General features: G+C 43.0%; 1 long non-coding RNA gene across 1 annotated transcript; it reads right to left on the bottom strand.

Moving 5' to 3' along the window:
• Positions 1–577: 577 nt before the first annotated feature.
• LOC138991183 (uncharacterized) lies at positions 578–11652 on the bottom strand. The gene is made up of 4 exons (XR_011467144.1): positions 11416–11652; positions 10067–10126; positions 9416–9541; positions 578–854 (listed from the first exon to the last, which is right to left on the bottom strand). It is a non-coding gene; the product is annotated as an uncharacterized lncRNA (long non-coding RNA).
• Between the last annotated feature and the right edge of the window lie 4471 nt (positions 11653–16123).

The following is a 16123-nucleotide window of genomic DNA, read 5'->3' as shown; positions in this document are numbered from 1 at the left end:
AATAAATTCATGTTGGTTTAAGCCATTAAGTGTGTGGCAACTTGTTACAACAGCGGTTGGAGACATACCACTGGGGATTCACCAGTGCAAGTGGAAAGGGCACTGGACAAGGATATTGGATCTCCAAGAATCCTTTCTCTCTTGAAATTCTAGAATTAAAAAATAACTGGAAGGGCTTTAAAAACTCATTGCAACCTCTCCTGCTTCTGGGTCTTTCCATAGCAAGATGTTTAAGACTGAGTCCAGCTCTGTCTACTCAGTTGGGCCTCTTTTGTAGCAAGGGTTTTAGGAAACACTATTTCCAGACCTGACAAATCGTCTTATATTTTAAGAGCATTAGCTTTCCAAGTTTTTTCTTTCTTTCTTTTTCCCTTGATGGGAGGAGGAGAAAGAGAAGTCTTCATGCCCTGAAGTAGAAATAATTATCTTGAGGACTTCAAGACCGCATACGCACTGTTTACACCATTCTGATCAAAGTCAATCATGACTTAAGAACAAACTGTAGCCTTCTATTCAGTATTTCTTTAAATAATCTTTCTGCTTCTCTTTGAGGAAAGAAAAAACTTACAACCTGGAGACTAGTATTAACCATAATGATAATGTTTCACGTTTACATGCTCAAAGAGCTTTAGCATCATTAGACAGTTAATGTATATGACACTGCATTGCATGAGGTAGGTCAGTACTGTTCTTCCCTCTTAGCGACAGGGATCCAGGTGCTGCAAGTTTCAGTTCTGACTGGTACACTTGTCATCCATCAGTCATAGGGCCAGGGCTGGGAACCAGGTCGACAGAATCTCTGATCTCTCCAACATATGTAGAACTGTGAGCAGCCAACACTTCCAAAAAAAAGACTGTTGACAAAAAAAAAGTTTATCAATGAATAACAGGATTCAAATAGAGTGTTTCCATTCTTTAGGAGAGATAAGATTGTGAATAATTAACAGCACAGAAGACAATGTAAAAACGAAGAGCTGTTGTGCTGTGTGGCATAGACAGTATGAGCTCCAGGGATTCAGATAAAGGAGACATAATTGAGCAGATGTGTCTGTGCAGAGTCTTTTTTTTTTCATACCAACCAGAATTCTTGTAGCTCAGAATTTACATGTATTTACATGATTGAAACACATATATGTTCCACCTAAGGACAGAGCAACTACGTCTGGAGCAGAAGGAAATGTATTAGAAATCAGTGTGTTGGCTTCTGTGCTCCTGTTACAGGGACTGACCTGGATGTAAAAAGCCTCCTATCGCCTAGTGATGGCATCCCTGCATGACTCATGTGGCCCAGCCTGGACCCCTGCTCTGAAGAGTCAAGACAGAGAGGAGCCTGTGGGGCTACAGGCAGCTTATGATTTGCTGAAATGAGCTAATTCTTTTAAGCAGGCCAGTGTCTCACTTAAAACAAATAGGGTGGTTTCACTACCATATGACCCAGCAATCCCACTCCTAGATATATACCCTGAGGAAACCAAAATTGAAAATGACACATGTATCCCAGTGTTTATTGTAGCACTATTTACAATAGCTAGAACATGGAAGCAGCCTCAGATCAGATCAGTCGCTCAGTTGTGTCCGACTCTTTGCGACCCCATGAATCGCAGCACGCCAGGCCTCCCTGTCCATCACCAACTCCCGGAGTTCACTGAGACTCACGTCCATCGAGTCAGTGATGCCATCCAGCCATCTCATCCTCTGTCGTCCCCTTCTCCTCCTGCCCCCAATCCCTCCCAGCATCAGAGTCTTTTCCAATGAGTCAGCTCTTCGCATGAGGTGGCCAAAGGACTGGAGTTTCAGCTTCAGCATCATTCCTTCCAAAGAAATCCCAGGGCTGATCTCCTTCAGAATGGACTGGTTGGATCTCCTTGCAGTCCAAGGGACTCTCAAGAGTCTTCTCCAACACCACAGTTCAAAAGCACCAATTCTTCGGCACTCAGCCTTCTTCACAGTCCAACTCTCACATCCATACATGACCACAGGAAAAACCATAGACTTGAGTACACGAACCTTTGTTGGCAAAGTAATGTCTCTGCTTTTGAATATGCTATCTAGGTTGGTCATAACTTTCCTTCCAAGGAGTAAGCGTCTTTTAATTTCATGGCTGCAATCACCATCTGCAGTGATTTTGGAGCCCAGAAAAATAAAGTCTGCCACTCTTTCCACTGTTTCCCCATCTATTTCCCATGAAGTGGTGGGACCGGATGCCATGATCTTTGTTTTCTGAATTTTGAGCTTTAAGCCAACTTTTTCACTCTCCACTTTCACTTTCATTAAGAGGCTTTTTAGTTCCTCTTCACTTTCTGCCATAAGGGTGGTGTCATCTGCATATCTGAGGTTATTGATATTTCTCCTGGCAATCTTGATTCCAGCTTGTGTTTCTTCCAGTCCAGCATTTCTCATGATGTACTCTGCATATAAGTTAAATAAGCAGGGTGACAATATACAGCCTTGACGAACTCCTTTTCCTATTTGGAACCAGTCTGTTGTTCCATGTCCAGTTCTAACTGTTGCTTCCTGACCTGCATACAAATTTCTCAAGAGGCAGATCAGGTGGTCTGGTATTCCCATCTCTTTCAGAATTTTCCACAGTTTATTGTGATCCACACAGTCAAAGGCTTTGGCATAGTCAATAAAGCAGAAATAGATGTTTTTCTGAAACTCTCTTGCTTTTTCTATGATCCAGCAGATGTTGGCAATTTGATCTCTGGTTCCTCTGCCTTTTCTAAAACCAGCTTGAACATGTCCACTAATAGATGAATAGAAATATAAGTTGTGGTACATATACACAATGGAATATTGCTGCTGCTAAATCACTTCAGTTGTGTCCGACTCTGTGCGAACCCATAGGAGGCAGCCCACCAGGCTCCCCCATCCCTCGGATTCTCCAGGCAAGAACACTGGAGTGGGTTGCCATTTCCTTCTCCAATGCATAAAAGTGAAAAGTGAAAGTGAAGTCGCTCAGTCGTGTCCGACTCTTCACAACCCCATGGATTGCAGCTTACCAGGCTCCTCCGCCCATGGGATTTTCCAGGCAAGAGTACTGGAGTGGGGTGCCATTGCCTTCTCCAAATGGAATATTACTCAGCCATAAAAAGAAACACAACTGAGTCAGTTCTAATGAGGTGGATGAAACTAGAGCCTATTATACAGAGTGAAGTAAGTCAGAAAAAGTAAGATAAAGACCATATACTAACATTAATACATATGTAATCTACAAGGATGGTACTGATGAATTTATTTGCAAGGCAGCAATTGAGAAATAGACATACAGAACAGACCTATGGACCTGGGAAGAGGGGAGGAGAAGGTGAGATGTATGGAGAGAGTAACATGGAAACTTATATTACCATATGTAAAATAGATAGCCAATGGAAATTTTCTATATGTCTCAGGGAACTCAAACAGGGGCTCTGTATCTACCTAGAGGGGTAGGATGGGGAGGGAGATGGGAGGGAGGTTTAAAAGAGAGGGGACATATGTACACCTATGGCTGATTCATGTTGATGTTTGACAGAAAACAACAAAATTCTGTAAAGCAATTATCTTCAATTAAAAAAAATAATAAATAAAAAACAATAGGGTGGTTTCAGTGAATTTTTTTTTCAGGACAGAGATGAGTTAATACATGGGTCCAGATTTTGGGATCTCACAGACTAATTAAACTTCCCCTCTTCATCCTCTCAAAATGCGGGGGCTTAGGATCTTTTTGTTTTGCCAAGTAAAGGCTAACAAAACTGGTGAAAAGTTTGCAGTGTTCTGGCTCCAGCTGTGTTTGGAAATCTCCAGGTTAAATGCTCTAAATTCTCTGATGGCTCTTAGTTCGGAGATCTCATTTGCCACTTTACCACGTGTAGGCAAATTCAAGGAAAACCATGCCTCACACCTGTTTTGCTCCTTGAAACTATGACAGGTAGGCTGCCTGCAGAGGTTAGTCTCTGAGGATACAAAGACTTTCATCCATCCACCAACCCACTCATTCATTTGTTCATTATTTACGGAGTACCTACTAAACAGGGCTGCCCTGGTGGCTCGGTGATAAAGAATCTGCTGGCAACACAGGAGGCTGCCTGCAATGCCAGAAACATGGGTTTGATCCCTGGGTGGGGAAGATCCCCTGGAGAAGGAAATGGCCACCTACTCCAGTATTCTTGCCTGGGAAATCCCATGGACAGAGAAACCAGTGGGTTACAGTTCACGGGGCCACAAAAGTCAGACATGCCTTAGAGACTAAACCACCACCACCACCACTGACTAAACATTAGGGATTATTTTAGAAAATGGAGAAGCAAAGAAGAATTCTCAAGCCGTGTTGACACATAAATCACGAAACAATATTCATCACACCATTATTTACAATAGCCAATATTTGAAAGCAACCTAAGTATCAATAGACTGGATAAAGCACACAGGATATAGATATAGTTATGCAATGGAATATTACTCATCATAAAAAAGAATGAAGTCTTGCCATTTGCAAGAGCCTGGATGGACCTAGATGGCCTTTTGCTAAGTAAATTAAATCACATAGAAAAAGATAAATATTGATACCATCTGATTTCACTTGTATGTGGAATCTAAAAAAGAAAACAGAATCTAACAGGAGCAGACTTATAGAGCACAAACCGGGGATTGCCATGGTTGAGGGGGCGTGAAGATGAGTAAAACAGGTGAAGGAGATTAAGAGGTATGGCCTTCCAGTTACAAAATAAATAAGTTACAGGGATGTAATGTACTGCATGGGAATACACTCAATAATATTAAAATAACTTTGTATGGTGACAGGTGGTAACTAGACTGATCATGGTGATCATTTTATAATTATGAAAATATTGAATCTCTGCTTTCTACCTGAAACTAATGTAATAAGATCATTATACTTCAATTAAATTTAAAAAATGAAACAAAAAGATAAAGCTGCAAAGTGCAGCAAGACCTGAAAACAGCAGTGCCAGGGCCAATGTAGGTACAATCAGAGAAGAGGGGGTTGGAGGCACAGGGAAGCAGAGGTTACGCGCACCTGCTTCATCCACCAAAATTTCCATCTTCCGTGGTACACACCCTGGCAGTGATGCTGACACCAGGCATATCTTCAGATAAGGCAGACAATGATACATCCCACTGTTCTAATTCTGGAACTGCTATGCCACCTCATTAATATGTGAAAATGTGTTAAAAAGCTGCTGATAAACAGCTGCACAGAGGCAGAAATAGTGGCTCCCATCACATTTGCAAGCTTTACTGGCTCTCGAACATGGCACGAGAAACAAAGCTTTGCCTGCATGTATAAACTGGGTAATTTGCTGTAATCCTCCACTTTATTGGTAGACATTTTGCCATATCATGTCTCCCCAACCACAGTTTAAGGGCACTTCTGATTTACACAGCTCTGTAAACTGCCTCTTCCTTAGAAAGAACTGTCATGTCATTTGGCAGCATTGTCTCAACATTCTGATTTATCAATAAAACGGAAGATTGCCTTGCTTGCATGCAACTGCATAGTTTCTAATAACTGCATTTCTATTCAGTCAGAGAGCATTTGATTAAGGAATTAGATACAAGTTATACATAAATCAGTGCAAGCCCTGAGTTGACTGAAATGTTAGAAAGCGCACTTCTCAGGGGAGGGGAGTAAAATTCTCCCCGGGAGCAGATCGGGAGTAAGGAAAGAGGCTTGTCTGAAATGTGATGGCAGAGATTTTCATCTCTCCCAGGCACCATTCCCCAAGGCCAAGGGCAAAAGCCCTGCGTTTACCTTACCTTGGGGATGGCCCTGCTCCATATTTCTCTAGCGACACTTCCCGCTGGAGGAAAAGTCCCCAGCCATCCTCATTTCCAATTGCCTCCTTTCTCCCCCCTCCAATTCCTTTCCAGTGACAGATTGATAGCCTCCCCAGGTGCTGCCTGAATGCACCTTGTGACAGGGGACAGCAACACTGAGCTTAATGAACTGATTCCCAGCGTGTCCCTACTTAGACCCAGACCTTGGAGGTGATTCCCATCCCTGACTTCCCCTCATCTGCCCCCACCCCACAGAGGAATTATGGCCTGTTGGGGGACCTTCTCTTCTGTATAAATATTAAGCTGTTTTCTGTTTGGACCAGGCGGCAGCTGCTCCTTCCCTTCTGGGTTGGGGATTATGTATTTGTGTAATTTTTATATTGTGTTTGTTTTCTTGGCAGATGGCTTCCTTCTCATTATTGGGGTGGCGTGGAGGGGAGAGGAAGGGTGTAACTCTAGGGGTGTGTTCTGCTTGATGAAAGGCAGATAATAAAAAGATGGCTTTTTGTAAAACCCACAGAGAGCAAGACTATATAATTTAACTAAACACGAACAGCCTCGGATCCTGCAATTATCCAAACAATCTCCATCCAGGCAGCACTTGGAGCAGGGCAACTTAAAAATGGGCTTCCCCTTCTAAAAGCATTTAGATGATTCTCCTGACACACATATCTCCTTTCGCCTGGCTTCCGTCCCCACCCCCCCCCCCCCCCCCCCCCCCCCCGGCTCCGCACTCCCACCCACAACCCCACGCTGCATTTGCATGCAAGAATGCAAAAACAAGCTCCAGGTCAGGATGTTGCCATGTCTAGAAAATGTGAGTGTTTCCTGGCAGTGCCAAGAGTAGGGGTGGGGTCTTAGAATTGCAAATGTAGCATTAAGTTAAAGCCCTTGGTATAAAATTTGACCTAATTAAGACACTACCAGGGCAAAGCATTCCAATAGCAATTACACAGGTTGTAAAGGGGGTGAAGTGCCTTCTAAAACCAAAAAATGCTTCTGCCAGAAATAAGCACCCCTGAGGGTCAAATGAGGAGCGGTCAGTGCAGAATACCACGAGCCTTGACCTCAAGCAGGTACCTCCCTTCCATCAGCTGCCATGAAGGCGGTCTGCTGGGGGTCTCTGCAAGGAGCCTGGGCTCCCCCTCCCAGCGATCTCTATCACCTCTCCCACGGACAGTTTCCCAAAAGTTGTGATAATTCTCATTTGCACCCCTTGCCTCCCTTACTAAGCTATCATTTATTTATGGATTTTTTTTTGAGTGTTTCCTATGTACTGAGACCCGTCTCAATTCCTAAAGATGCAGTGAGTGTTAGTCGCTCAGTTGTGTCCAACTCTTTGGACCCTACGGACTGTAGCCTGCCAGGCTTCTCTGTTCATAGGATTCTCCAGGCAAGAACACTGGTGTGCATAGCCTTTCTCTTCTCCAGGGAATCTTCCCAGAGATGGATCAAATTCTAACAATAGGATGATCCCGCATGGCAACCTCTAGGGCAGACATAATTTGTAAATATTTTCTTACAGTTTTCAAGTACTCATAACGAGGAAATATTCATTCAGGTCTACTTTGAATACTGAGCCCTTATTATACATAGGCACTGTGAAAGGTTCTGGAAATATAAAGGTAAGTTGTATCAGCCCTGTCCCTGTGAAGTCACAAATCTAATGGAAAAAACAGACATATGCCTAAACACTTAAGATCATGAGTAGTGTTCCTCAGTTACAGATGGAAAACAGAGGAACACAGATTCACCCTAGATGAGACAGAAGTGTCAGACTGGGGATAACATTCAGTGGTCCTGCTCAAGTTTGCAGGACAGATTCAACCACTTTAAACTAAGTGAACAGAAGGTAAGGGTGGGAGAGGGAGAGGGTGGGAAGATTTGGGAGAATGGCAATGAAACATGTAAAATATCATGTAGGAAACGAGTTGCCAGTCCAGGTTCGATGCACGATGCTGGATGCTTGGGGCTGGTGCACTGGGACGGCCCAGAGGGATGGTATGGGGAGGGAGTAGGGAGGAGGGTTCGGGATGGGGAACACATGTATACCTGTGGCGGATTCATTTTGATATTTGGCAAAACTAATACAATTATGTAAAGTTTAAAAATAAAATAAAATTAGAAAAAAAAAAAAAAAAGAAGGTAAGGGTCTAGGCTCTGGGGCCAGACTGCATAGGTTCAAATCCCAGCCCCCCACCCGAAAATACTGTGTGATCTTGGGAAAGTTACCTAAACTCTCTGCGCCTACATTTTCTCAAGTGTGAAGTGAAGCTAAATAAAGCCACCTGCTTTGAGTTATCTTAATGATTAAATAAGACAACATACATGAAGCACCCAACACCTAGCTTTCTGAGCTGCATCGTTAGCTGTGCAGTGCTGTCCAAGTTATTTGAACTCCATGTTTAATTTCTTCCAAATACCTGCTTCCTTTATGTTAAGAGAATTTAATGAATGTAAACATGTGAACTCAAGTAACAACACCTAGCACAAAATCTCAGTTATTATTATTGACATTTTTATTACTACAGACACACTCTCGATATACTAATAAAACAGCTTTATATTTTTAATTATGTTCTCATAGTCAAAGGAAAAGACTATCAGCCTGGAAATCAAAACTTTAACTAAGGGCTTCCCAGGTGGCGCTAGTGGTAAAGCATCCGCCTGCCAATGCAGATAATGCAGAAGTTCCAAGTTCAATCACTGGAGGAGAAAGCGGCACCCCACTCCAGTATTCTTGCCTGTAAAATCCCATGGACAGAGGAGCCTGATGGGCTACAGTCCATGGGGTCGCAAAGGGTCGAGCATGACCGAGTGACTGAACACTACACACAGGTTAACATAACCTCTCCAATCCATGGTCTTTTCATCCATAGTTACCTCCTCGAGAACCTTCCAGTCACCTCCTTCCCTGGCAGGCAGTATCAGGGCCCTCGGCAGCACATTGCTACCTCCTGGAGCAATCGCTATCTTGAAATATACTTGTTCACTTGGTTTCCCATCCTGTCCATGAGCTCTTTGAGCTAGTCCTTTTTTTCACCTATCCATTCCATGAGTGTAAGTAAGTAAGTGTCAGCCGCCCAGTCATGCCCGACTCTTTGAGACCCAATAGACTGCAGCCCACCAAGCTCTTCTGCAGCCCACCATGAGATTTTCCAACGATATTGGAGTGGATTGCCATTTCCTTCTCCGGGGATCTTCCCGACCCAGGGATCAAACCCAGGTCTCCTGCACTGCAGGCAGATTATTTACCGACTGAGCTACAAGGGAAGCCCATCTATTCCATGAGAGGTCCTAATTTGTTTGTTGAATGAGCAAATCCAAGTTTTTAGCTGAGAAGTTTGGGGACACTGAGAGATTCTATTAATTTACTTAAAATCACCAGTTTAGCTAGTGGGAGATGTGAGCCTAGAACTGGAAGTCTTCTCTTACTGTGGTATCTTCCCCCAAGACCACAAAGTCAGCCTCTATAAACTGAGTGATTCATTTGAAGTGAACATTTTCTTTGCAAACCATTTTTTTTATTTTAGGGTTTTAACATCAATTACCTTCAAATAGCAAGCCACTCCAGTACATTTAAAAACTAATTTGATTTAGCAAACGTCAATGTATCTACAGCTTGTTGTTCAAGTACCTGTTGCACAAAGCAAGTAAGTGTAGCTGGATCCCGACTTGAATATTAACTGAGGTGCATTATCAGGATGACTAACACCATCTGTGAGGTTGGGGCTGGTATGTTGTTGTCTTCAAGGAGAAGCAGCTGAAAAATTACATAAAGAAGTCACAAGTGTAAGGCTCTGATTTGTTCTCAATTCATGAGTATTCATCCAAATATTCAGAGAAGTATTAGAAATAAATTCTTACAGCCCCCAACTCAGATTATGTCTACTCCAGGACAATGAGATCTCCTTGTGATCTCAAATCATGATTGTAGAACACAAGGACAGTGAAAAATACAGTGATCATCATCCTTTATGTTCCAAAATGGACTTCTGGAACTCAGAGACAAGTTTTTTTAAAAGTCCAGATTTCTAAGAAGCCAGACTGGGGGAACATAACATCCTAGCTACAGTTTTCTAGCCCTAAGTCTGGATTTATTGACCTAGGATCTGTCATATCCTATTCTGGTAAATAGGACTCCATGAATAGCTACATACTATCAGCCACTTGGAAGATGCTTAAAGGAGGGGCTGTCTTCCAGATAGGCAGCAACTGTGACAAGGAAATAAAAGTCTAGAAAAAAAGGTAAAAAGAGACACACACACACATCACACGCACTCCTCACCTTGGACCCTTCCCTAAGAGAGTTCCACTGCAATAGTCGGTCTGTTTCAGCCTCAGGATCCTGGAAAAGGCAGGAGGAAGCAAGCAGGTGTTCTGTGATGGCAGTCTGGCACATCTAACTCAGACCATCCTCCTTTGTGATGCCACTGTTCCCTGTCCTTGTCATCACAGTGCACCACGGCTCTTGTTCCTTCAGGCTTCATGCTCGCCCCCTGCAGCTTAATGCCACTTTACCCTTGAGCCCAAAAGTTTGAATTTGCTCTTCTACCTACTAGCAGTAAACTTCACCCTGATCTTAACCAACAATAGATGGTACCATTTGAACATGTTACATATTATATTAGCTCTTAAATTATATAAATAGATGAAACTCCTTATTATTAAAGATATCAAGGTAATTAAGTTTTTTGAATATATTTTTAAGTACAACTGTTCTGACATTAAGCAGCAATTTCTGTGTTCATGTGTCTGTCTCCCTCACTAGACTATGAGTATTTTTAGAGAAGATTCTCTTGATGGGAAAGCAATGCAATGTCTGACACATCATTCAATTAATATTTGATGAATAAGTGAACAGATAAATGTATGTATGTCCAGGGACAATGTAGCTCAAAGCCCAGATTCTGAGGCCAGACTACCTGGAGTCTAATCCCAGCTCCATCCTTACGAGCCAAGTGACCTTGGACAAATTGCTTAAACTCTCTCTTGAGTTTTCAGATTCCCCATTAATAAAGCGTTGCAATACTACTATACAGGACATGACTAAGCACATACATACACACACACAGAGTGTATGGCATAGTGTCTGACACAAAGTGTTATCAAATGCAAGTAACTGTGCCTGACCCACAGTGAGGCCAAACAATATCAAAATGTCAGGGTTTGAGGTCCAGGCCTTAGCTACAAGGAGGGGTCCCTGCATGGGCCAGTTATCCACCCAGGAGAATTCGTCCAGCACCAGTCTTGGTCCTCCCGCCAGTGCCCAGGCCTGGCTGAAGAGGGGTGGTGAACTGGCAGCACCCTCAGGGCCAGGTCCCTAGACCCTGCCCAGCCGCCATCACTGTGGGAGCCAGATGCCCAGGGCCCAGCTGGCACCTCAGGCTTTTCATCTGAACTGGAGAGAATCCTTTGTATAGAACCAATAGGAATACACATTGTAGCAAATACCACTCAGGTTAATCCCCAGCTCACAACAATGGCCCCTCTTTGAGAACAGCCCCAACCACAGAGACACTCTGAAGTACAATGTCCTTGCAACTTAACCCTGACCTCTGGCCACTTCCCAGGTGACAATTGATCTAAGCTGGACCAACTTTTGAAACTTGGAGAGAAACCGGTTAAAGCTGTTACCTTAAAGGCCATGTCCGTACACTCCAGTTGCTGAGGCCTCCATGGACTGTGGGTTTGCGGAAAAGGTTCGCTGCTGCTTCCAGGCCTGTGCCCAGCCACGGTGAGGACTCTGGAGCTTTTCAGGATCCAGCCCTCAGCCTGTCCCCAGGCTGCCCAGCTCATCCACTGGCCCGGAGGCTGGAGGGCCTAGAGGGCCCCGGGGAGAAGGCCTTAATCTGCACTCTCTGCCACTGGGACACTGACTGTTGGCTACGCTCAAGGTCTCCTGATAAGAATTACAGACTAACGGCTGCATGCTTGCTCCACTCCTATTACATAAGTACTCAATAAATACATATCTATTGTTATTGCAATGCAGAATGTCTGGTCATCATAGCTACCAAAAAATTCCAAACATTTAGCTGATTTAATCCCCAACTCTGGTCAAAAAAAACCCTTTTTGTGAGCCTTCATTTCACAAGCTGAGACATGATTTAATGGGCTTCCAAAGCGTGGAAGAGTTCCAAGCACAGGTGGTGGTGAGCAGCTGTTTTCCATCTCCGCTGAGGACCAGCTGAGAGTCTTAAAGAGCCACATGAGCAATTTGGGTATAAAGTACTAGGAATACCTTTCTAATGTTTGAGAGTGTGAAACTCTACACTGAAACCTCAAGAGAAGCCATGGAATCCTCCTCTCTAGAGATTCTTTAAAAATGGGACACTGAATCGGCTCTAAGTTGGATAAAGACCAGAAAAGCATCTCACATTAAAATAACAAGCAGTTTGCATGGGTCAGTCAAGTTTGAGTTACACTGCTATTGACCTAGTTCCCTTGAAGTACCATTACCTAGAGATACATATAAAAAGAAAGAGTACGGGAAGCAGATTCCTCTACTAAGTGAGACTGCAATGAAAATTGTTGAACATGCTCTAAATCCTCATTCACAATAACTTTAAATCTCATTAAGAAATCACTTCTGAAGGATCTGAATGAATGGTACCTGGATTAAGTACCTCATGAGAGAAGGCACTGTTGGCGGTCATGTTTGAGGCAAACTCAGGAAAGTATCTAACATCCTATTATATTCAGACCACACCATATGCAATTTCCAGCTTAAGATGGCAAAAACAAGAGGGGAAAAGGCCACTTCCATTTCACTCTCTTGGCGGAGAAAGTGACAGAAAAACCCCTGTGAGTGGAGAGACCCAAATTACACACCTATTATTCTTTCCAAGCTCAGGAGCGTTTTACATATTTTCTCTTGGGAAGAAAATATTCTGATTTTAGTAAAGAGGTGGAGGCAGTCTTTTGCTATGCTTGGTAGCTCAGAGGAAGAAACCAAAGAGAAAGGTGATTTCTAGGGTGAAAAAAAAAAAGCTAGCAGAGGCTTTGATCCTGAACAACCTGAAGCTTAAGTTAGGGCGAAAGAGGAGGCTGTATAGGTGACTGAGGAAGCAAGGCTTGTTTGCAGTTTTATAGCCACATAAGTGGATTAGACAGAAGGCAGGAATGGTGATATGTGATAAAGACACTTAAATGGAATTTAACGGTTTATTCTCTTCCAAATTACTGAACATTAGGTTTAAATGTTTCCATATAAATATTAAATTATATGTATATAGCAGGATTGCAAATTTGCACATTACCACTCTGTTTTTTAAGGAAAATGTAGCGCCTTTATTTCCTATAACTATTCTTCCTCCAAGTTCACACCCCATTGAGGAGTGTGGGGGCAAAAACAAACTTGCCAATTAATAATATCTCAGTCTCTTCCCTTTTAAAGAGTGTCTTTGGGTAAGTCTTTTTTTAAAAGAGAGAAAGATCTGTTTATTTCTTCTCTCCAAATGAGAAAGAAGGTCTGTGGCTGACAGAGCCAGCCCCTCTCCTTGCAGGTGGCTGGTCTGATCCAGTCCTGACTTGGCATCTGCTGGGGCACGACGGGTCCCTTGTGACCTTTGGTGCAGTCATTGCCTCCAAGAGTCCCATGGGCACCAGGTTGCAGGGACCCGGAGGCTCTGCCTCAGACCATGGTCATCCCCAAGGCCAGGATGCTACAGCTCCCAAGCCAAAGCCAGCTTCTCCTTGGCCTGCAGAGGCCTGCAGCCTCCCAGGAGCTGTAGGTGAGGCAACAGGCCACAAGCCCCAGTGTTCTCAGGCTCCCTGTTCCTGGCAGCATATTTCTAGCACAGCCTGTTCTATATCCTCAAGCTTTTATCTATATAGGAGGGAAAAAATATCTTGTTCTTACAGTTGCATATGCTTTGTTTCACAACTGGTTTTAACCGCTAGAGCTCTAAAACAATCATGACCTTTAGCAACCTCACCACCATCACCACCACTAATAAAAGCTGATAAACTACTAAGACCTCTGAGTGACCCCAGTCCATCAGACCCTTACTGCACTCAACTGAGGGTTCCTTCCTGACCAGTGAACAGCAGGACTTGTTTTAACCAACCACACACCAATGAATGGATGCATTCTGACTTTGCTGGAGTACAAGCTTCCAAACATGAATTAGCATAAGTGCCAAGGCCTCCGCCCTTTCCACTGCATAAAACCCTCTGATCTTCCCCTCAGAAAATGTGTCTGCTGCTGCACACACTACTTCCTTTGCCTGGAAAGTGACTAAGCTCAAGGCCTCCTTTGTTGACACTGTAGTCCCTGGTTTTCCATGAATAGTCCCAACAGGAGGCAGAAGTGAAAGAACACAGGCATCTTTGCCTTCCTCTTAGGTCCTCACTCTCTTCCTCTAAAGTGCTTCTTTTTATGAGAGAGGACTTCCCCTGTCATTGTTCCTGGGGGCACTAAGCCACATGGTCTAACGTTGGTGGCAGCCGGGATGCACGGAGAGAAACCAGCTTCGTCATGAGAACACCTATTGAAAACTAATTTTAATTTATTCTTCCCATTACACACCTGCATCAAGAAGGAACAATCTCATACAGATGGCCTACAGGCACATGAAAAGATTCTCAACATCACTAATTATTAAAGAAATGCAAATCAAAACTACAATGAGGTATCACCTTCATACAGGTCAGCACGGCCACCATTAAAAATCCTACAAACGACCAAAACTAGAAAGGGTGTGGAGAAAAGGGAATCCTCCTACACTGTCGATGCGAATGTAAGTTGATGCAGCCACTATGGAAAACAGTATAGAGGTTCCTCAAAAAACTAGAAATAGAGTTGCCATATGATCCTGCAATCCTGGGCATATATCCAAAGAAAACTATAATTCAAAAAGATTCATGCACCCCAGTGTTCACTATTGACAATAGCCAAGACATAGAAACAACCCAAATGAATGAATAAGGAAGACGTGGTACATATATACAGTGGAACATGATTCAGCCATAAAAAAGAACAAAATAATGCCACTTGGAACAACATGGATGGACCTAGAGATTATCATACTAAGTGAAGTAAATCAGAAAAAGAAATACCATATGATATCACTTATGTGTGGAATTTAAATATAAACAAATGAACTTATCTATGAAAGAGAAACAGACTCACAAACATAGAGAACAGACTTGTGATTGCCAAGGGGGAGGGGGCAGGGGAGAAATGGATTAGAAGTTTGGGATTAGCAGATGCAAGCTATTATACAGAGAAGGGATAGACAACAAGGCCCTACTGTACAGCACAGGGAATTCAATATCCTGTGATAAACTATACAGAAAAGAAGATGAAAAAGCAGGTGTGTGTATAAACACACACACATATATATACCTGGATCACTCTGCTGTACACTAGAAATTAATACCACACTGTAAATCAACTATACTTCAGTAAAATTTTTAAGTGAATAAACATCCAGTTTAATCTGGTAGGCAACAAGATTAAGGCGATTTTACTTATTAGATTGTACACTGATAATTTTTTAGAAACACACACATATAATGTGTAGCATGTACTAGGTACTTTTTTAAGAGATTGACTCTATTCTTCTGCCATACGCGATGCCTCATGTGCTTAGTCATGTCCAGCTCTTTTCGACCCCATGGACTGCAGGCTGCCAGGCTCCTCTCCTGGAGCCTGGAGTCCATGGAGATTCTCCAAGGAAGAATACTGGAGTGGGTTGCCATGCCCTCCTCCAGGGTCCTATGTGGTAGTACTATTATAATTACTATTGTAATTATTATAATTGCAATGGTAATTAGTATCCTCATTTTATAGAAGAGGGAATTGAAGACAAGAACAAATAGATTACCCTGTCCAAGATTACAAGGTGAACTGTGGATGAGCCAGGATTCAAATCTAAACAATTTGGTGCCTCTGAAACTCACACACGACTGACACTGTTCCGCCACTGGGTGTCAGCACACCAAACTGAAGGGGCTGCAGTCTTCAGGAAGACAAGGACAGCACTCACTGAGGCCCTTCTAGATGCAAAACACTTACACGGACATTTCCTAATTTAATCTGAGAGATGAACAAACTTCTTAGAGGACAGAATGTGCAACATTTAGTTAACGGAGTAACTGATTTTCATGAGAGGTGGGTTTGTTCTTTTTTTTTTTTTAATTGTAAAAATAACGGTAGACAAGTTAAGAGGATCAGTCCCTAGATTCTTCATTAATTAAGGGCTTTTTCCAGCTGTCTGCACCTTATCACCCAATGAAACCATTATTAGAAAGACCTCAGGGAAGAGACCACACAGTGTGTACTCTCCCTCTGCAAAAATCAGCCAGAGACAAGCATCTGCTATAAAATTATCTGGTT

The sequence above is a fragment of the Bos mutus genome, chromosome 16, assembly GCF_027580195.1.
Source record: "Bos mutus isolate GX-2022 chromosome 16, NWIPB_WYAK_1.1, whole genome shotgun sequence".
In the NCBI taxonomy this organism is placed as follows: Eukaryota; Metazoa; Chordata; class Mammalia; order Artiodactyla; family Bovidae; genus Bos; species Bos mutus.
Note: the sequence above shows the minus strand (reverse complement) of the source record. Positions and strands in the feature narration are given on the sequence as shown.